Genomic DNA, 23,492 nt, shown 5'->3' on the forward strand with positions numbered 1-23,492 from the left:
CTTGGGTGAATTTGCTTCCTTTTTTCTAGAGCTTTTAGGTGTGTTGTTAAGCTGCTAGTGTGTGCTCTCTCTAGTTTCTTTTTGGAGGCACTCAGAGCTATGAGTTTCTCTCTTAGAAATGCTTTCATTGTGTCCCATAGATTTTGGTATGTTGTGGCTTCATTTTCATTAAACTCTAAAAAAGTCTTTAATTTCTTTCTTTATTCCTTCCTTGACCAAGGTATCATTGAGAAGAGTGTTGTTCAGTTCCCACATGAATGTTGGCTTTCCATTATTTATGTTGTTATTGAAGATCAGCCTTAGTCCATGGTGGTCTGATAGATGCATGGGACAATTTCAATATTTTTGTATCTGTTGAGGCCTGTTTTGTGACCAATTATATGGTCAATTTTGGAGAAGGTCCAGTGAGGTGCTGAGAAGAAGGTATATCCTTTTGTTTTAGGATAAAATGATCTGTAGATATCTGTTAAGTCCATTTGTTTCATCACTTCTGTTAGTTTCAGTGTGTTCTTCTTTAGTTTCTGTTTCCATGATCTGTCCATTGATGAAATTGGTGTGTTGAAGTCTCCCACTATTATTGTGTGAGGTGTAATGTGTGCTTTGAGCTTTACTTAAGTGTCTTTAATGAATGTGGCTGCCCTTGCATTTGGAACATAGATATTCAGAATTGAGAGTTCCTCTTGGAGGATTTTACCTTTGATGAGTATGAAGTGTCCCTCCTTGTCTTTTTTGATAACTTTGGGTTGGAAGTTGATTTTTTTCGATATTAGAATTGCTACTCCAGCTTGTTTCTTCAGACCATTTGCTTGGAAAATTGTTTTCCAGCCTTTCACTCTGAGGTAGTGTCAGTCTTTTTCCCTGAGATGTGTTTCCTGTAAGCAGCAGAATGTTGGGTCCTGTTTGTTTAGCCAGTCTGTTAGTCTGTGTCTTTTTATTGGGGATTTGAGTCCATTGATATTAAGAGATATTAAGTAAAGTAATTGTTGCTTCCTTTCATTTTTGTTGTTAGAGTTGGCATTCTGTTCTTGTGGCTGTCTTCTTTTTGATTTGTTGAGGGATTACTTTCTTGCTTTTTCTAGGGTGTGATTTCCGTCCTTGTATTGGTTTTTTTCTGTTATTATCCTTTGAAGGGCTGGATTCATGGAAAGAAAATGAGTGAATTTGGTTTTGTCGTGGAATACTTTGGTTTCTCCATATATGGTTATTGAGAGTTTGCCTGGGTATAGTAGCCTGGGCTACCATTTGTGTTCTCTTAGTGTCTTTATAACATCTGTCCAGACTCTTCTGGCTTTCATAGTCTCTGGTGAAAAGTTTGGTGTAATTCTGATAGGCCTGCCTTTATATGTTACTTGACCTTTCTCCCTTACTGCTTTTAATATTCTCTCTTTATTTAGTGCATTTCTTGTTCTGATTATTATGTGTCAGGAGGAATTTCTTTTCTGGTCCAGTCTTTTTGCAGTTCTGTAGGCTTCTTGTATGTTCATGGGCATGTCATTCTTTAGGTTTGGGAAGTTTTCTTCTATAATTTTGTTGAAGATATTTTCTGGCCCTTTAAGTTGAATATCTTCATTCTCATCTACTCCTATAATCTGTAGGTTTGGTCTTCTCATTGTGTCCTGGATTTCCTGGATGTTTTGAGTTAGGATCTTTTTGTGTTTTGTATTTTCCTTGATTGTTGTATTTTCCTTGATTCTCTGGTTACAGTTCTCTATGGAATCTTCTGCACCTGAGATTCTCTCTTCCATTTCTTGTATTCTGTTGTTGATGTTTGCATCTATGGTTCCAGATTTCTTTCCTAGGGTTTCTATCTCCAGCGTTGCCACACTTTGGGTTTTCCTTATTGTGTCTACTTCCCTTTTTAGGTCTAGTATGGTTTTATTCAATTTCATCACCTGTTTGGTCATGTTTTCCTGCAATTCTTTAAGTGATTTCTATGTTTCCTATTTAAGGTCTTCTACCTGTTAGGCTGTGTTCTCCTGTATTTCTTTAAGTGAGTTATTAAAGTCCTTCTTGATGTCCTCTACCATCATCATGAGATATGTTTTTAAATCCGGGTCTAGCTTTTCAGGTGTGTTGGGACGCCCAGTACTGGGTGGGATGGGAGTGCAGCATTCTGATGATGGTGAGTGGTCTTGATTTCTGTTAGTAGGATTCTTAAGTTTGCCTTTCACCATCTGGTAATCTCTGGAGCTAGTTGTTATAGTTTTCTCTGGTTACAGTTTGTTCCTCAGGTGATTATGTTAGTCTCTATCAGCAGACCTCGGAAACTAGATCTCTCTTTAGTACTCTCTGCAGGCAAGCTCTCCTCTTGCAGGGAAGGTGCCCAGATATCTTGTGTTCGAACCTGTCTCCTGGCAGAAGTTGTGTTCCACTCACCAGAGGTCTTAAGATCCTGTGGAGGGTCCTGTGGGGATCTTGGGTGTGTCCAGAAACTCCACGTGCAAGGAACCCCAGTGCTGGCGTGACCCTGATCAGGCTGAGTTTTCTGCTTCCCTAATTAATGCAGTCTCGGGTCCCGTGCGATTGGATTGGAGCAGACACTATGTTCCCCTCACCAGAGGTCTTAAGATCCCATGGGGGATCCTGTGGAGGTCCTTGAGGGTGTCAGGAGACTCCGTGGGCAAGGAACACTGGTGCTGGCTTGGACCGAAAGGGACTCGTAGAGATTATTTTAAAAGGACTCTTAAATACTGGGAAAGTATGTACATGGGTTTGTGTCCGTTCACACACTCTTTTATACATATTTCAATTTTTCAACTATCATAAACCCCATTGGTATTATAGAAAATTGGTGTATGAATGCAAAAATGACATCACCAAAAGTTCTATATATTCAGTTTCTGTATCTTAAGAAGGGATGCTATTGAATTGACCGTTTACGATATCAAATGTAACCAGACTGATCATCAGAAACCTGAACAATCACTTGATTTCTAGTTTTATCAGCAACGCATTCAGATCTTGCAGATAAATGATCTATGCTCCAGTTTAGGGGAATGCCAGGACCAGGAAGAAGGAGGGGGTGGGGTGGGTTGGTGAGCAGGGAGAGGGGAGGGGACACAGGGGTTTTGATGGAGAAACCAGGAAAGAGGATAACATTTGAAAAGTAAATGAAGAAAATATCTAATTTTAAAAAATGTGATCACCCACATAGGCCAAGGCTTTGAGACAGAGGAAATGAACAATAACAACAACAACAACAAAAACGACAACAAAAATATCACCACTTTTTGATATAGGAAGAAAGAAGAAAAAAGCAAGAGGAAGGAGAAACAGGGAGAGAGGGAGGGAGGGAGGGATGAAGAGAGAGAGAGAGAGAGAGAGAGAGAGAGAGAGAGAGAGAGAGAGCTGCCTAGTCATGTATGTTAAGGTGCATATGTTGAATTCAGAAGAAAACTTGCAGGAGTAAGTTCATTCTTTGAATCATGTAGGTTGCAGGACTAGAACTCTGGAATTTAGGCATGGAAGAAAATATCTTTACTCCATGAACCATCTTCCCAAAGGCTAAAAGTTTTTATTTTCAATATCTCCATTTCCTGCTTCTCTTCAACAAATTAATAAGCTCCTTCAATATTTTTCCATTGTTTTCTTTCCTTAATTGAGAAAAAAACAATGGGTCTGTTGTAGAATACCAGAAAATTCACAGACCTGAAGGATAATCTAGTTAGTTGCATCATGTGTTATGATAAAAATAACACATGGTAAATTGCACACCATCTAACTGAGAAAGACACCCCAAAGCCGTTACTGTGACTTACAATTATGATGAGGTACAAAGTAAATAAATAAAAAGGAAGATCTGTAATATTTGAGATGAAAATCAACAATTTTAAAACTTGAGATTAGTGCATGTGTAAACTGATGTTTGTGGACCATATTACAGGTAGCAGATGCCCTGGAACAGGATTTACACATGGTTTTACATTTCCTTGTATATTATGCTAGGCCCGGATGTTCAGATCATCTTAAAGAGTAACAATTATTCTTAATTTCTGCAACATGTTTTCATCCCAACCATTTTTTAAAACATGAAAAGCTTTTTACAAAAGCTTTTTAAAAGCTTTTCTTTTTAATTGACTTGAAGCCTAGTATGCAAGGGACAGTGGTGAGGTCACAGAGGTGTAAAAGAAGAGCCTGCTTCAATCATTGCTTTCCTCTGAATGTGGATTTTATTCAAAGATATCTGACAGTGACTGGAACTGAGTCACAGTCTTAAATATCACACTGCCTACTTTATGAAAATAAAATCACAGGGCAAAGTCAGAGAAGGCAGCCAGGAGAATATTAAGAAGCAAGTTACAACTGTTACAGATGCTTTTTTGGAGATGGGGAGATATGAATGGATTTGAAAATATTTCATTACAGAATTGACAAGAAAGATTCAACTCTTTGGGTATGAAGAAATCAGTTAGTTTTTGAGAATTTAGGCTCCTACCACCAATACATATGATTTATTTAAGTAGATAAATACCAAGTTTCTTATTATTTGTAATAAAATAACTGAGATTATATATATTGGGGTTTTTTTCGAGACAGGGTTTCTCTGTAGAGCCCTGGCTGTCCTGGAACTCACTTTGTAGACCAGGATGCTCTTGAACTCAGAAATCCGCCTGCCTCTGCCTCCCAAGTGCTGGGATTAAAGGCGTGCGCCACCATTGTCCAGCTGAGATTTAATATTTAATAAAGCTCATATTTCATGGATGTAGAAGTTTAAGACATCTGTAACTTTATATTTTTTTTACTCTCGAGAATGGGCTGGGAACGAATGACATCACAACGGCAGAAGATATCACAGGGTAAGTCAGGAAGTGATGCAGCTTCTTAACCCAGGTTCTATTTGTTACTAACAGAAAGCTTCCTAAGAGAATGCACTGCATTCTGGTAAGAGTCCTGAGAAACAGCAATTTTGAGAACCAAGCTTTCTGAATGTAGACCTTTGAAGCATGCATAAATCCACTGCCAAACACTAAGCCTCAGCCTCAAGACACTGAATGTTACCTGTTCACACAGGTAATACATTTTCTGAAACAAAATGGTTCAGTGAATGGCTTAGAGGTTCTTGCTGGTGTAAGGATTTTTCCACAAGAGGAAAAGTTGATCTACCTGGGGCATTAGGTGCAGAACCTCCACCCGGATCCGGTGTTAAGTTTTCACAGTCAAAAACTTTATATATCTGAAAATGGAAGACAAATCCTTTCGGCAGAGAAAAATTAATACTGATTTACCATAAACTAAAATATGAAGTCAGAATTATAATTTAATAATTAGTATGTGCTAGCCATATGGACCAGATATTTTAAAAACAAAAATAACCTGTTATTTTCACAGTAGGAAAGAAAACGGGAGAACAAATTTTTCTGAGCCCTCTCACCACACCCCAAATCATGAGCGCTTCAGTTTGGAGGCCAACCTCATGCTAATTTGGCTTCCTATATACAATTTCCCACAGTGTAAAACAGTATTGCTCTTCACAAAATTGGCTTTTGCTACTTTATTTATTTTTTCTAATGTGAAAATGGCTTATAAATATAACTACATACATTTCTTCAATTAATTTTCTTTTCCAGAGTACAGGTAAATTGCATAACAGTAATATTCACTGGTTTTTGCTTCTGAAAATGTGGTTTTTAAGAACCTCTTCACCTTAAAGCCTATTTTGACTGAAGTGTTCTCTCTCTCTCTCTCTCTCTCTCTCTCTCTCTCTCTCTCTCTCTCTCTCTCTCTCTCTTTCTTTCTCTGAGTGTGTGTGTGTGTGTGTGTGTGTGTGTGTTCTTCAGGATCCCCAGGTGTATTTACATAGTCTTAATGTTTTGTCAATTAAATATCTTAGCTTTAGATATGTCCTGTGAGGTAATCTAGTGGTTTATAAGATAAGAATCACTTACAATTTTTCAAAAGTATGTACCTGTGTGTATTATTTAAAGCACAAAAGACTAAGGTATCACCCCAGAATCTGGGTGAAAGATAAACCAAATATAAGCTCAGAAGTTCTCTCCATATTCTATCAGCAGTATTCATCAACTTTGGTATTTTTGTAAACCGAAATTCTTTGTAAGCATTTCTTTCTCCTGACCATGTAAAATGAACTGCAAAGAGTCATCCCATTTACAGATCACCTTTGGTGCAATCTTGCTGGTCTAGGATTTCATCATTCAGCTATGTAAGTTCTGGATGTAGAAATTCTTTTATTTTAAGTGGCTCAGGTAACATTGACAGTCAACAAATGCTGGGTGTATTTTAAAATCCAAGTGTCTTGAAGATACAAATTATCTTACTAAAACATGTAGGTCATCACGTTCATTTTCTTCTACAGAACTAAAAAAATAAATTGAAGAAAAAAATAAAATAATTTACAGCCTGTAAGTAAGACTGTCCAGGGCAAAACATTGGCGAGGAGTGGGGCAGCAAAACTTGGTTTTGCAAGTGTAAATGTTGTTTAGAGTTAATAATATTTACTCCTTTGATTCTTAGTTATTCTGGGGGCAGAATGTGCTGGCTTCAGTGGAATTATCACCCTTGCTTAACTGCAGGAGATTAGGTAGACAATTTATTGCCTTCTCTGGCCAGGTACCCAGAAGCCTAGTTAACTCTGTAAAACAGGAAGGATGGAAAGGAAAATAATTAAAATCCTCTACATAGGCAAAAATGCATAGACACATATACATATTCATACACCCACATTCAGGCCAGACACAGACATCTGTATAAATCAACTCCACAAGTTCATGCATGCTTAGATACATACTCATGAACTTGCATATGTGCATACAAAGAAACAGACAGACATATATATTTGGATGGAAGGTTGAATGGATGAATGGATGGATGGATGAGTGGATAGTTGGATGGATAGATGGGTGTATGCATGTTTGTATGCATGTATGTATGTATGGGAGGATGGATTGACAGATGGATGGAGAGACGGACAGACAGAGGGATAGATGGTTGGATGGATGCATGCATGTGCATGGGGTACAGCTCCCCAGGCTACCACACTACACCACACCACACCACCTTTATTTCTTTTCTCTGGCCATTTTATAGACAAATATTCTTAGAAAATTACCTTGCAGATAAAATGTTATGCAAAATCAGAGTTACAAATGGATGTTAATATTAGGTTCAAAGCAACAGTTTCTCATAGCCTTGTCCTATAATGGTATATAGCTATGGCTTCATCCTTCAACTTGAATGCTTTTTGTTGAACACAAATTTGTCCCAAGCCTATATCTCTTTTTCATGTGATTACAAAAGCTCATTTTATTTCTTATTATGTAGTTTTTACTTACTACTATGAGGAGTGGGAACATTCTATTCTTTTTTTCTTGGGGTTGGGGGTCAAGACAGGGTTTCTCTGTATAGCCCTGGTTGTCCTGGAACTCACTATGTAGACAAGGCTAGCCTCGAAACTCAGAAATCGGCCTGACTCTGCCTCCTGGGTGCTGGGATTAAAGGCTTGAGCCACCACACCCAGCTGTTAGGAAATTTTAACCCACTGTTGTGAAATGCATTATTCTCTCTCAAGCTCTGTGACTGTGTCTTCCTGGTGCATAGGAAAGAAAATCATGACATGGAAATTAAAACTGCCTGGACACTAAGACATGGTAAAGCATCTCTTTAGTATCTGTTCATCAATATTTCATGTTCATCAAAGTATTTTGTTAATACTGCATTAAGTTAAGTTCAGAGCCCTTTTGGAATAAGGTGATATTATCCTAACAAAATCACTAGTGATTGGGCTTATATTAAACACAAGATGAGATAACATGCCCAGAAATAGGTCTGAACAATAAATAATGATAATAATAGTAATAAAAATTAAATTTAAAAAATACTGAAGACTAAGAAGATTTTAAGAAATTTTAGTCTAATAGTGAAGTTCTCAACTCTAACACTGAGAATTTCGGTAATTAACACAGTGTTATCTTTGAAAAATTAATGGTTTTTCAAACGGAAGAAACTAGATGCTGAAAAAGACACATTCAATGAATTCGTATAAGCTTGTTTTCAATGTGTGTCCCTGTATTTTCTTGTTTTCCATGAATTATTTCTTCAAATTTTGTTTTTGATATCTTCATATTGTAAGTAAATGGATTTGATACACATAGTGTGAAAATTTTAATTCTTGTAAAATAACACCAATATCCTGAGTTCGTTAGAGCTAAGGTAGATAACTGTATATACACAAAAAAATTAGGACGCCATAAGTAGTTGATGCCATGGTTATTCATATTAATTGATTCTCAGTGTCTTTAAGATGGTATCATCAGAATTAATAGTCATTCCATTTTTAGCAGAATTCTCTGTGTCCTATAAAGTTACTGTGGTGTTCTACAAGTCTACAAGAACATTACCAAAAGCAGATGTGCTGTGGGATGAAGCCATCATTCAGGCGTGTGGAATGTCCAAAACTCCCTGTCACTTTTTGGCACTGAGAACTAAATGTCTGCTCTCATATCTCAATTCAAAGGCATAAATGTTTATCAGCAGAGACATATTATAAATAGTTCACTGAAATCTCAGAATCACAGCACATAAAAATATTTGTGTCCAAAGAAATCATAGCCATCAATTCTATATTTTTATTTTAATCTATAAGCAGAATGGAAAATAGTTTTAAGTCACATTAAGATTTGTTTGAAATAATGAAAACTATATTAAAAGATTCTTAATATTAAGGAATTTTAGATGGTAAAGCCAGCTGTGCTATGATACATTGTTATTAGTGATTTCAAGTCATATCTAAAACTATACATTTAACTTCAAACTATAGCCAAAGTATACTAATTTTTAAGTTCTATGTGCTTTTATTGTTCATAGCCCTTTTGCGTTGGTCCTCTTATGTGGGCATAATTGATAGTTATAAACATATTTTTAAAGAAAATATAGCCAAACCAATATTTTATGAGTGTGTCTTGGAAAGTATAGTATTTCAATAAACTATCATCTATGTTGCCTAGGAACCATCAAAAAAACTTTTATCATTTAATATTGACTTTAAATTTCTATTAAAATAAAGCCATGTAATATTGTAATGATTCAGAACGCCCCGGAGAAAGGTGATTATTAATTTTTTTAAAATTTCTTTAACTAGAAATTTAAATTTTCTTTTCTTTCTTACATAAAAACATAACACAATAAAATGTGATAAGACAATCCATCACATTGAAATTGGACAAGATAAACCAACAGAAAATGAGAAGAGCACAAAAGAAGGCACAAGAGTCTCCAGCTGTTGGTTACCCATGAGATGTCAGGTATGGGTTCCATCTTGTAAAATGGACCTTATGTCAAATCATACATCAGTTGGTTACTCCCACAGTGTGACATCATTTTTCCAGTGTATCTTGCAGGCAGGGCGGCTTAATACATTAAAGGTTTTGTGGCTGTGTTAGTTAGTACATTTCCCTTTGGGTAGCCTGGCTAGTACCTTCTTATACAAAGATGGTATAGAGGTGAGGTCATTATATAGGCATCAACTAAACCTCTCTATGTTCAATGAGTTGTGTGAGTGTTGTCTTCTGAAAGATGGCCTTGCTGTCAGTTTTTTTATTGTCTTGGCAACACCATGGGTTGTTTGGGGATTTCTATTGAACACTTTTGGCCAACAACTCAAATGGAGGTATGGGAAACTTCATTTGGTAACAAAAAGTATTCAGTTTAGACCATTCCTCCCCATTATTTTGAGATTTCATTGGAATCATCTTTATATATCTTAAGAAGTTACATGGCATTATGTTTCTGTACCACCCTTTAAGTGACTCTCACTTCTCCCTGTCTCCATATTCTCTCCTCAGATGATCCTAGCATTCCAGCTCACTCCCTGCCAACATTCCATGCACAAAATCCATTCTTTCCCCTGTCACAGGGAGATTCATGTGATCCTCATAAGCTTCTCCTTAACTAAGCCTTCCGCATCTTTGGATTGTCATATGATTATCATATATATAATAGATAGTATCCATGCACAAAATTATATACATTTATATTTCTGGATCTAGGTTACCTTTCTCAGGATTTTTTTTTATTATTATTTCCTTTTATTTGTCTGGAAATTTCATAATGTCATGTTTTCTTTTAACAGTTCTGTTTAAATTCATTGAATAAATGTAACACAATTCCTTAATAAATTCTTCCCTTGGAAGACAATACTATTATTTCTGGTTTCTATTTAATGAGAAAGAAAAGCAATTAGCAAGGTTGAGGTAGAATTATTCTTATTTTCCTGAAGAACAACCACTCATTTTCATAGCACCTATACAAGTTTGCACTCTCATGAACAACTGGTGAATAGTCCTCTCATTTTACATCCTCCCCAGCAATAGCTTATGGTATGGATCCTAGATATTCTACCAGTTGTGAGAAGACTTCTTAACGTGGGTTTTCATTTATCTGATGTCTAAGGATTTTGAAATTTCCTTTTAGTGTTTCTCAGCCATTTGAATTTACTTTGTTGATAATTGTTTGTTTAGATATATACTCCAGTATTTAACTTGATACTTTAGGTTTTTGGTGTCTATTTTCTTCAGTTCTTTATATATTTTAGATATTAGTCCTCTTTCAGGTATGGAGTTGATATATATATATATATATATATATATATATATATATATATATAAAACCTGTAGGTTGCTGTTTTGTACAAATGATTGTGTTCAATATCTTACACGAGCTTTTCAGTTTCATAAGGTCTCATTTATTAATTATTGATCATGATGGCTATACTAATGATACTCTGTTTGGTAAGTAATCCTTTGTGCCAATACGTTAAAGGAGATTTCCCACTTTCTCTTCTTGCAGGTTTAGAGTGTCTGGTTTGTTTTAAGATGTTTGGTCTATTATGAGTTCAATTTTGTGGAGAAGGTGTCTGAATTCTTAATAATTCATGTGGAAGGAGAAAGCTCCATTTGACTAGATGAATGAGCATTCCTTATCCATGAAGACTTCCTCTTACCAAGAATATTGAATGATTTTGTTAATCTAGGGCAGATGTCTGGGCACTCCTCCGATTAAAAAACACATATCCATAAGTCTGTGAATCTTCAGAGCACATGTAGACACGGTGAATAAAATATTAGGTAGCAAAAGAAAAGCCTTTAAGAAAATTACTACAAAATTTCATTATACACATTGTTGTTTTCTCCTTTTCTCTGTATTAGTTTTCCATCTTTTCTCAAGTTTCCTTTTGGCTTCTGTCTTAGTTATGGTTTCTGTTGCTGTGAAACAGCACCATGACCAAGGCAACTCTTATAAAGGGCAACATTAACCTGGGCTGGCTTACAGTTTCAGAGGTTTAATCCATTATCATCAAGGAAGAAAGCATGTCAACATCCAGGCAGGCAGGGTGCTAGAGGAGCAGAGAGTTCTACATCTTGATCCAAAAGTAGCCAGAGAAAGCTATCATCCATACTGGATAAAGCCTGAGCATAGGAGGAGACCTCAAAGTCCATCCCAACAGTGAACTTTCTCCAACAAGGCCATACATACTCCAAAAAGGCCATAACCCCTAATAGTCGCATTCCCCGTGGGCCAAGTATGAATCTATGGGAAACAAAGCTATTCAATCAACCAGAACTTTTTCAATTTTATTGTCAGAGTAATGTTGGCATTCAGAGAAATAAGCTATCTTCATTCTGGAACTTGAGACTTTTCTAATTAAAACCACCTTTTATAGGATTATAAATGGTGTGTATGTTGAACATTTGGACATATTTTCATGTTCAATATCTCTGGCTTTGAGATTTTCAGTTCTTTTTCTGAAATGATTATTTTCTTTTAGTGAAAGTAGATGTTTTCCCTACAATATATTATGATTTCAGTTTTCTCATACCCATTTCCTCCCAATTCCTCCAAACTTATCCTCCTAAACAGAGCCACACCTTAGAACACAAAGAGACATAGACATATATATAGGCAGTGTGGGGGTGGGGTGGGTGGGGTGTATGTGTATGTGGGTGTGTGGGTGCACATGTGTGTGTGTGTAGAAATTAAAAGCTGAAGAATAAAAAGAAAAAAGAAAAAGAAAAACAAGAAGAAGAACAAAAAATCTGAACAACAACAAAACCCAAAAATCCAAGAAGCTTTTGACTCCATGTTGTATTGAGATCCACTCCTCATCTAATGCTGTATTTGCGGTCTATATTTAGGTATTGTTTGTTTTCAGGGTGATATTCCTGCAGAGCAAACAATTTTCAGTAGCAACTGTTTATGAACTGGACTTTTTTTTTGGGTCAGGTATAGGGGCACGTGCCCACTTCTCCAGTTCTATGACCACAACTGGTTTAGACCTGTGATAGCCGTGTGCATTTTTTCCAGAGTTTCTGTGCTACAGAAGACACACAAAAAATATGTGTGTCTTTCATGTCATGTTTAGAATGCCTTGATTCCTCCGTATTTGCTCTCCCCTTGGCTCTTACAATCCTTACAGTTACCCTTCTGCAGAGTTTTCAGAGCTCTGAGGGAAAAACATCCTGTAACCCAAGTCCCAATGCAGTAGCAGGTGACGACTTTCTGGTTTCAAAATAAGAAAGTGACTTTTAAACGTTCACATTCCTCTTGGTATGACATATTGCAAACTTACTACATGTTTTTGTTACCAATATGATAAGCATCTTTACAGATGAAATAAGCAACATCATCTTTCCATGGGAGTCACACCAACTCTAGGTGCTTGCAAGAGTCATTTTGTCTTCAACTAATGAGCCAGCAGCATCAGAAACTGGAATTTCTGTAATGGAATCATGTAATGTCTCATCTGTAATGAAATTTAATAAAAATTTCCTTAAATTAAAAAATTGTCATCAACCAAAAATATTTGCTACTCCTTATTTTCAAAAGTTCTTTTATGAAAATAGAATAAACAGAGTACACATGGAAGGACCCATGCTCCAGCTGCATATGTAGCAGAGGATGGTCTTGTGTGGCATCAATGGAAGGAGAGGCCCTTGGTCCAGTGGATGCTCAATGCCTCTAGTAGAAGAATGCAAGGATGGTGAGGCAGAGATGGGTGGGTGGATGGAGAAAACACCCTCATAGAAACAGGGAGTAGGGATGGGGTAGAGGTAGGGGATTTGTGGAGGCAAAACCAGGAATGGGAATAACATTTGAAATGTAAATAAATAAAATAACCAATAAAAATAATAAACAGAAGGTATTCTTTCCATATAAGTTTCAAATAAGTTAACAGTTTTATGCTAATTTATGTTAATATTAAAAAAGAAATTATTTTAAAATGTTACGTGCATACATATAAACTTTATACATTAAAATCTTTCACTCATTTTTCCCCAATATCCTTGCTGTCACCTGTTAGGGATTTGGTTCCTTTCCCTAATAATTTATTTCTTCTAATTTTATGACAAAATTATTCATATCTTCTCTGAATGCCACTTTACTCATCCAGTTAGCTCTAGTCCTCTCATCTCATAATTCGATTGCAAATACCCACATTTCTTTTGAATGTTACATTGCCTAAAATTATGTAGAAATAAGTCACCTGTCATTTCATATATGGTCATTCATTCTTTTACAGATATAAATATCTCATTGTAATGTCATTAAGCAAAATGAATCATAGCAATTACTAATTAATGCATTATGTAGGCATTTAAAAATGTTTTGTATTCTTTCTTTTTTCTTTTCTTTTCTTTTCTTTTCTTTTCTTTTCTTTTCTTTTCTTTTCTTTTCCTTTTCGACCCTTTCTTTTCTTTCGACATGGTAGCTATAGAGCCATAATAATCTTGTCTCTGTGTTCTCAGAAAAAAGTTTGTATATGCGTACTATCATATTTTGCTTGAGTTTTCTGTCCTATAATTAAGCAATTTCTGTATTAATCTCTTTTTAGGTCTGGGATATTACCTGTTTGTTTATTTATTAGAAAGATAAGGAAAGTATTGAAAATATCATCAGACCTTAAACTCATCTTCTAAAAGAAAAACATTTTCTCTATGTGTGGATAAACATTGGATCCATGATATAAACAAATAGCAAGTTTGAAAGTGTTACTATTCTATGCACAGTGTTAAAAAATGTACAAGGATTATTTTATACAACTTCCAGTCAAATGAATAAATAATAAATGTATTCTATAAGATCCATATTTTCCGTGGAGAAATGCCATATCTCTAGACAAATAGTAGTGTCAACTATCAAAAGTTTGGGCAGTAGAACTATATCTGGAGGCAAGCCACCTCAGAATACCCTCCAGAATGATAACACAAGCAAGACATAACTTTAAGTGTACTTGGATCTTTATCACCTATCTGAGGTTATTTTGTTCCATTGTCAAATGGTATGTTATTCACCCCCTTCTAGTGAAGGGCATGTTTCTACCTGTAAATACATATACAATATACATTTCTGAATTCCAGAGTTTTTCATATTTCTTTACATTATGTACAACCCAAGTATGATTTACTTTTGACTTGAAATTATGATAATACATTTGTCTTAGAATATTTAAAGGTGAAACTATGTCTGTAGTGGTGAATCAGTTTTTCTAGATGAAATATCTCTTAGGTTATCAAATAACCTCTTCCCTCTCGTTATTTGAATTGATGCAACTAAGTGATTAAACATGTAAATGTCATGTTTAATGTTACAAGAGCACCTAATAGTAGGATTAAGAGCTAGATGGCTGGCTCGGTGATTAAAGTGCTTGCAAGTCTAGAATTTGATCCCCATAAATATGTAAAAGAGGAAATGGACAGAAAAATCAACAAGCAAAACCCCTAAGCCACATATATTAATGTTTTCTTAGAAATTGGAGGATAAAAACAGGAAGATCATAAGAACCTTCTGCCCAGTCAATTTATTCTTGGGCTGGAATATTTCAGGCCATTGAGAAATCCCACTAACTTTTAAAAAATTAATTTGTGTGGCTCTTAAAAGGTCATCTAAAGTTGTCCTTGGAACTACACTGACAGGTACATTATTAACTCTTGTCTCAATACCTAAAATTGATATTAATTTCTATCACTTCATGTATGTATGTCCTTGTTCAGTCTTTGAACATTTTACTTTCATATGATTCTCAAGTACATGCATGCATACAAGATTCCACATGCATATGTTTAAAATGACAGAAACTAATGTTTTAATTTTTAGAGAATCTGCAAGCCATACAGGAAGATGTCATCAGGTCCAGTCTCTGTCTGAAGGCTCTGAGGAGAATTGTGCCTCAGATCATATCTTGTGATAATTGTTGACAATCTAAGCTTTCCTTGTTGTGATTCCTTCTAGCATCGTTTTTTATTGATGTGGAACTTCTGTATATAGAATGGTTATGTATATTTTAGTAATATTGTTTTAATACAAATTCTAAATCTAAATGACTCTGCATAACTGGACAATATTTGAATTGAGTTACAGGAACTAAAATATGCTATGGCTATACAACTGATCAAATACAAATGTAAGTCTGCAAGAAATGACAATGGGGCATATCTTCTACAGTGTATGTGTCTGACTCTTGTAACCAGGAATGAGCACCAGATTCCTGCCACATTTAGATGATGAGGTTTAATGAATAGGGAAAGTTTATACTCCTGAAATATTTCATAATACCTCTTGTCTTACTGTCTTTATCTATAGTATTCTTTGTCCAGAATATTGTCCATATTCTGCCTCCATTACTCTCATTTCTCTAAAACCATGTATTTCAATTCCCATTTTAAATGCAGCATCTTTCTTCATATAAATTCCTCTTAAATCTTTTTGCACATCTATAATCATACACATCATATAATAATATAGAGAACTTGTGCATGAACCAGAGTATCCACAAAGAGGTTTACATTGTATAATGGAAGAGTAAACATTTCTCAGTAAATGTCTCAATAAATTTCTCAAAAATAGTTCAGAATGGACTAGTGTGATATTTTAACTCCATCACTGCTTTCCACTATACTGTTTATTCCATAAGTGCTTGAACACATGTTTAATATGCTATATTAATTATAGAGTATATGATGGAATGGACCATTTCATTGCTTGTTCTGAAAAATTAATAGTATTTGGGGGGAAGCAAGAAAATGGGGAATATCATTGTATAGGAGATTTTTTGGTTTACTTGGTATTAGAGTTGACCACTTAAAAGCCTGGGTGGAAGGTAGAAGGGGAATTTTTAATTTAATGCAGGAAAATTCTCCAAAGACTTGAATAAGGAGTCAGTCCTGAGTTGTGAGTATCCCGAATCCTTATGACTTCACCCAGAGTACAAACCCTTTGATATTTAATCCCCAGGCTCAAAGATGAGAAAAAATAATAAATAAAAACAATGAAATATGTTTTTGTTGTTGTTGGTTCTGGATTTTGGAGTGGGTGTGGGATCTTGCATCCTTTCTGTATTTGGAAAATTTCCTGGTTCTTTCTGATTCCCATCCCCTAAAATGATGTTTGGCAGTCATCATGTTCTTCCTCAGATAAGGTATGATCTAAGCAGGGTCTCCCAGAAAGACCAACAAAGAAAATGGCTTTGACTACATAGTAGGAGAAACCACCTGGGGCTAATTTAATAACACAGAATTGTACTAGTTAAGTCCAATATCCATCCAAAGATAATACAGAGCACCAAAAAGGACAATACTGTCAGAGAAACAGAACAGGAATGTGATCTCTGTAGATGTTTGTTATGTGTGCTTGTGTACATGTGCATTCACAAACACACACATGCACACACACACACACACACACACACACACACACCAGTGTGTATATAAATGTTTGTTGCTGTAAATCAAAACTCATGACCTTATAACATCGTAGACATTGACACTATCCTGGAATTTTTCTCTACTCTTTGAAAAATCTAAATGGATTTTGAAAGTTGTATTATGAAAATGTATTAAGAGGAAGTACAAAAAGGTATAAGAAGCAATTATATGTTCTGACAATATTTTATTTGAAAATTACAACAGATGGAATAGATATGTTGAAAATGAAATAGACATATTTATCTTAACAGCTAAACAATATATAGAAAGGCAATAAAGGTTATTAATTGATGTGGTCTCACAAAAGACCTCAAATGGTTTAGAAGATAGAGAAACTTTGTAGTTTGGATGACCCAAAAAAATGCTGTTTTTTGCTGGATTTTATATTTTTGACTGAGGACTGTCTAAATAATTAACTTGTGTAACCAAGAATATATGTTAAAATTTTTTCTCAGGGAATATGAAGGAAAACACATTCATTTATTTGCTAATATTTTACTCACTTAGGTGATGTCTTCTATGAAGACCAACTGGATCTTGAACTTGGAAGACCCTGCTCTCTAACTCCTGAGATTGTAGGAAGGACCTAAGGTTTGATGTTGCTTTTTTACATCATTTACATGAATTCATATGATGTATCACTTTCAAAGTAGCTAGGCTTCACCCATATTTTACAGAAATATACTTATACACAGAGTTACATAATTGTAGATCACTTGGAAAAAATCAAAATGTAGCATTCTATACAGCTTCCCATAGTTGGGCCTTGATCACTCAGCCTCATAGACCTCTTTGGGGAACTTAATATTCAGAATAGAAGTTTGACAGTCAGAGATCATCTATAGTAATTATTATTATTATTATTAAACTTACAAAATGGTTGCCTTCAGAGGAACTTACATTCTTAGAGATAATATAATTCTTCATTCCTACCTTTGACAGAACTTTGCTACATAATTTTCAATTTGCTTCTGTTGTATGAAAATGGACACTGAACAATCAGTAAAGCCATTTAAAACCTCATAGCTCCTTCCTAACTGGCAATGCTTGTAGCCTGTTGTGTAGGGTGACAACCAGTCCTGATATGCACTTATCCATAAATAACTCAGTCTTATCTTAAACTTATTAATGTACTTATCACCATTTACGATTCAAATGTAAAATTAAAACAATGTAAAATAATCTCTTGTACACTGTGTAAAAGCATTCACTTGCCAATAAAACAGAATGGCCTGTGAGCTGAGGCTGGATTAAAAGGCAGGATATCTGGGAGAGAGAGAGAGAGAGAGAGAGAGAGAGAGAGAGAGAGAGAGAGAGAGAGAGTTGCATGAAACTGAAGACCAGTTAATGGGTCACATGGCATGAAAAAGAGTGGATTAAATAGTATAGCTGAGCTTTGAGCTAGTCAGAGAACAAGTCCAAGATTATGAACTAAGTATTTATTCATAAATATAACTAAGTCTCAAAGTCATTATTTTAGGGAACTTATATAGGTGTACACATGTTTACAGAGCCAAGAGGACAACCACTTGTATCATTCTTTAAGGGTCTTTGACTTTGTTGACAGAAGATCTTTCTGTGAATGCTAAGGATCATGAGGTTCTCAAGTTTGAGTGTCAAACACTATTGACTGAACAACTTCTCTAGGATATTCTCCCCCTTCTGCTTCTTTGTAAAACACAATTACACTTATCTAGTCATGGTTCCTATATTGATTAACAGCTGACTCAGACAGTTGGGCTAGTCATTGATTGGCTCTTCCTTCATTTTCTGATGTAAATTAATCCTTGCACATCTTATAGGTAGGGGAAATTGTGGGTCTCAAGTTTTGTGGCTGGATTGGTGTCCTCATCCGTCCATGGGATGTCTTGTATGGTTACATGTTCAGATACCATATCCTCTATCGCTAGGAGTCTTCACTAGGGTAACCTTCATAAATTATTGAGACATTTCACTGTTCTGTTTCAAGCTCATCTCAGAAATACACACACATAACTGATTCTAGTTCATTCTCCCTCAGTCATCACAACAGTTGATCCCTTCTGTTCCTATCCTTACCTCCTTGCCCACCCCATGCTCTCCCTCCATCTACCCCAGAATTCTGTTTTATTTCCCTTTCTCAAAGAGATTTAAACATTTTTAGCTTGAGCCCTACTTTTTACTTAGTGCCTTCAGGTCTGTGGATTGCAGCATGGTTGTCCAGTAATTCATGACTATTATCAACTTATATGTAAGTAAAAATTGTTTTTCTTTCTGGGTCTGGGTTACCTAAGTCAGGATACCCTCTTCTAGTTCAATCCATTTGCCACATTAGTCACTGTTTTAATAGCTGAGTAATATTCTGTTTCATAAATGTTCCACCTTTTATTTATCCACTCTTCCATTGAGGAAGATCTAAGAGTTTCCAGTGTCTTTTAGTAAAGTTTCTATGAGCATAGTTGAGCAAATGTCCTTTTGATATGGTGGAACAACTTTTGGATAAATGCCTAGAGTGATATGGCTTGGTCTTGAGGTAGAACTATTCCCAATTTTTGAGAAAACCCTGAATTGTTCCCAGAGTGGTTGTAAAAGTTTCCACTCCCACACTCAATGGGCACATTTTCTTCTGGCTCTACATCCTCACTAGCATGTGCTGTCAGTTGAGGTTTTATCTTAGCAATTCTGGTAGACAGAGGATAGAATCTTAGAGTCATTTTGTTTTGTATTTCCCTGGTGACTAAGGACAATTTATATTGTACCTCATTTTTAATTGAATTATTTGGGTTGATGATATATAATTTCTTGAGTTCTTTTTATATTTTACATGCCAGTCTTCTGTTGGTTCTAGTGTTGTTGGTGAAGTGCTTTTCTCATTCTATAGGCTGCCATTCTATTCTATTGACAGTGACTTTCCTTACAAAACATTTCAGTTTCATGAGGAAGATGCTAAAAAAGCTTTTACAAAAGCCAATAATCCTTCATTATAAAAGTTGTGGAGAAATCAGGGATACCATGTATATACCTAAACACAGTAAAGGTAATACAGACCAAACCAACATCCAACATAAAATTAAATGGACAGAAAATAAAGTAATTTGACTAAAATCAGGAAGAAACAAGGATGTCTGCTCACTCAATATCTATTCAATATAATATTTGAATGATCAGGAAGAACAGTAAGACAACAAAATGAGACAGAGGTGATAAAAATTGGAAATGAAGCAATCAAATAATCACTATTTGCTAATGATAACATAGTATACATAAATGATACCAAAAATTCTACCAGCGAACTCCTATAGCTGATAAATACCTCTAAAAACATTTAACTCAAATAAGTTTGTAGCCCTTGTTTACACAAATGATAAATGAGGTGAGAAAGAAATTAAGGAAACAACATTATTCACAATAACCACAAATGATATAAAATACTTTGATGTAATTCTAATCGAATAAATCAAGTCATTTAAGTCTTTGAAGAAAGTTATTAAAGACACCAGAAGATGAAAAGATCTCCCATGTTCATGGATATGCAGGATTAACATAGTAAGAATGGATATCTTATCCAAAGCAATCTACAGATTCAACATAATTTCCATAAAAATTCCAACAAAATTCTTTACAAATCTTAGAAGGACAATACTCAACTTAATATGGGGAAATTTTTTAGATAGCTAAAACAATCCTGAACAATAAAAGAACTTTATCACCAAATTGAGTACATTAAATCTGATAGATGAAAAATTGGATAATAGCCATGAACCCATTAGTAGGAGAAAATTCCCTGATCTCAATCAGTAGTTAAGAGCAATTTTGATAAGAATTTCATGGTGATGGTAAAAATGAATAGGTTGATCAATGAAATAGAATCCAAGATCCAAAAGTAAACCAAACACCTACAGACATTTAATTTTTGACAAAGAAGCCCAAAAACCTTTCAATCTAAAAAATTAAAACATCTTTAAGAAATGTTGCTGGTCTAACTGGATATTTGCATATAGAAGATTATGAATAGATCCATATCTATTACCCTGTACAAACACAAGTACAAGTGGATCAAAGATCTCAATATAAAACTGGGTAGACTAAATCTGATAGAAGAGAACTTAGGTAGTTGGCATGGTCACAGGCAGGAGACAATTCACTGAACAGAATACCAACTGCTCAGATACCAACATCAAAAATTAATAAAATTGGACAACCATTATTTCTTAAGTATAGCCTATTATCACTACATATTTGTTAGAGATTGGTTCTAATGCTTTGATTCAATGGAGAATCTGCATGTCCAGATGCTGAAGTCCTTTGTCCTATTTGGTTTTTGATTTATCAATAAAGATGCCAATGGCTAATGGCACATGGCAGGACACTTAATAGTTGTGATGGTAGGATACAGAGGGGAATGGGATAATCACCATAACTTGGGTTATAAGGATGGGGCTCAGGAGCAGCATGAAGCCAACCAGTCATGTGAGAGTTTGGGAGAGTCACCACTGGCTACTTCCTCTATTGGGTCTGGAGTAACAGGGAAAGGTTTAAGAGTGCCCAGCCTTTGAGGTAGTCAAGGCATTTTAAAAATAAGGTAATGTGTGTGTGTGTGTGTGTGTGTGTGTGTGTGTGTGTGTGTGTGTGTGTGTGTGTATGTGTGTGTGTGTGTGTGTGTGTGTGTGTGTGTGTGAGAGAGAGAGAGAGAGAGAGAGAGAGAGAGTCTTTCATCTGCATATCCAAAAATAGTTCCTGGACAGGGGTGAATGTGAGTTCTGTCTACCAAGAGCCAAAGAGGGGTAGCAAAAATCACTGCAACACATGTATTGGTCTTCATTTTCCATTTTCCTGACTAGGAGTAACAATTTTATAAATTTATTGTTCAATTACATTAGAATTAGCATAATGAAATATCAGAGGTTATATATCTTTATTATGGCTATATTCTTATTTTTTTAGATGTGCTTATCCACATGGTCTTCACAATACTGAGAATGCTTTATAGATATTCTTTCTCAGATCACTGAACTGAGGCAAGTTATACTAAATTTAATTCTGAATGATATGATATTCTACCATATTATTCTTGACGTGGGCATCTGTTCAGTAGGATCACATCTTTTCTGTTTGTTTGTTTTGTTTTGTTTTTTGTTGATTTGTTTTGTTTTGTTTTGTTTTGTTTTGTTTTGTTTTGTGTTTGGTTTGGTTTTGTTTGAGACAGGATTTCTCTGTGTAGCCCTAGCTGTCCTGGAACTCACGCCGTAGACCAGGCTGGCCTCGAACTCAGAAATCTGCCTGCCTCTGCCTCCCAAGTGCTGGGATTAAAGGCATGGGCCACACCACTGCCTGGCTAGGATCAACATCTTTACTTCTCTAAATGTGATGGCGGTTGGTAAAGTGAAACTATATCACAAACAATCAGCTATCGAAAGAGTAGGTTAGTTGACATATGTGCTATTAAGAAAGTCTTGGGGGTTTCATCTTTGCTAGAGGAGGTATGTTACTGGGGGCAGAATTTGGTAGTTTATACCTTTGCCTTATTTTCTGTTCACTTTCTCTGTTTCAAAACTGTGTCTGAGATATGGTCCCTCAGCTTCCTGATCCAGTTGTTAAGCTTTCTACATACTTCCTTGCATCTTTACATAATGGACTCTTATCCTTCTAGAAATGTTACTCAAACTATTTTTTTTTTTGGATATTTTCTTTCTTTACATTTCAAATGTTATCCCATTCCCGCCTCAACCTTCAAGCCCCTTTCCCATCCCCCCTCGAACTGCTTCTATGAGGGTGTTCCCCTACTCACCAAACCACTCCTGCCTCCTGCCCTCGAATTCCCCTACACTGTGGCATCCTTTGAGCCCATCCTCAGTCCAAGGGTTGACTGAGAGCATCCACATCTGTATTTGTCAGGCACTGTCAGAGCCTCTTAGGATACAGCTATATCAGGCTCCTTTCAGCAAGCACTTGTTGGCATCTACAATAGCTTTTGGGTTTGGTAACTGTATATGGGATGGATCAGCAGGTGGGGCAGTCTCTGGATGTCCTTTCCTTCAGTCTGTGTTCTACACTTTATCTTAATATTTGCTCCTATGAGTATTTTGTTCTGCTTTCTAAAAAGGACTGAGTCATCCACACTGTTGTCTTCCTTTTTCTTGAGCTTCATGTGACCTGTGAATTCTATCCTGGGTATTCTGAACTTCTGGGCTAATATCCACTTATCAGTGAGTGTATACCATGTGTGTTCTTTTGTGATTGGGTTACCTCACTCAGAGTATTTTCTAGTTCCATCCATTTGCCTAAGAACTTCATGAATTCACTGTTTTTAATAGCTGAGTAGTAATTCTTTGTGTAAATATATCACATTTTCTCTATCCACTCCTCTGTTGAAGAACATCTGGATTATTTCCAGCTTCTGGCTATAATAAATAAGGCTGCCATGAACATAGTGGAGCATGTGTCCTTGTTATACACTGGAGAATATTTTGGGTATATACCCAGGAGTGGTATAGCTGGGTCCTCAGGTAATACTATGTCCAATATTCTCAGGAACTGACAGACTGATTTCCAGAGTGGTTGTATCAGCTTGCAGTCCTACCAGCAATGAAAGAGTGTTCCTCTTTCTCCACATCCTCTTCAGCATTTGCTGTCACCTGAGTTTTAGATCTTAGACATTCTGACTTGTGTGAGGTAGAATATCAGGGTTGTTTTCTTTTGGTCATGATGTTTTACCACAGCAATAGCAATGTAACAAATGTAGTAAAGATTCTACTCTTGGTTTAATTTAGAACATTTCTAGATATATTTTTTCTATTTTTT

Source organism: Mus caroli, unplaced genomic scaffold (assembly GCF_978045245.1).
Source record: "Mus caroli unplaced genomic scaffold, Mus_caroli_1 scaffold_14, whole genome shotgun sequence".
NCBI lineage: Eukaryota > Metazoa > Chordata > Mammalia > Rodentia > Muridae > Mus > Mus caroli.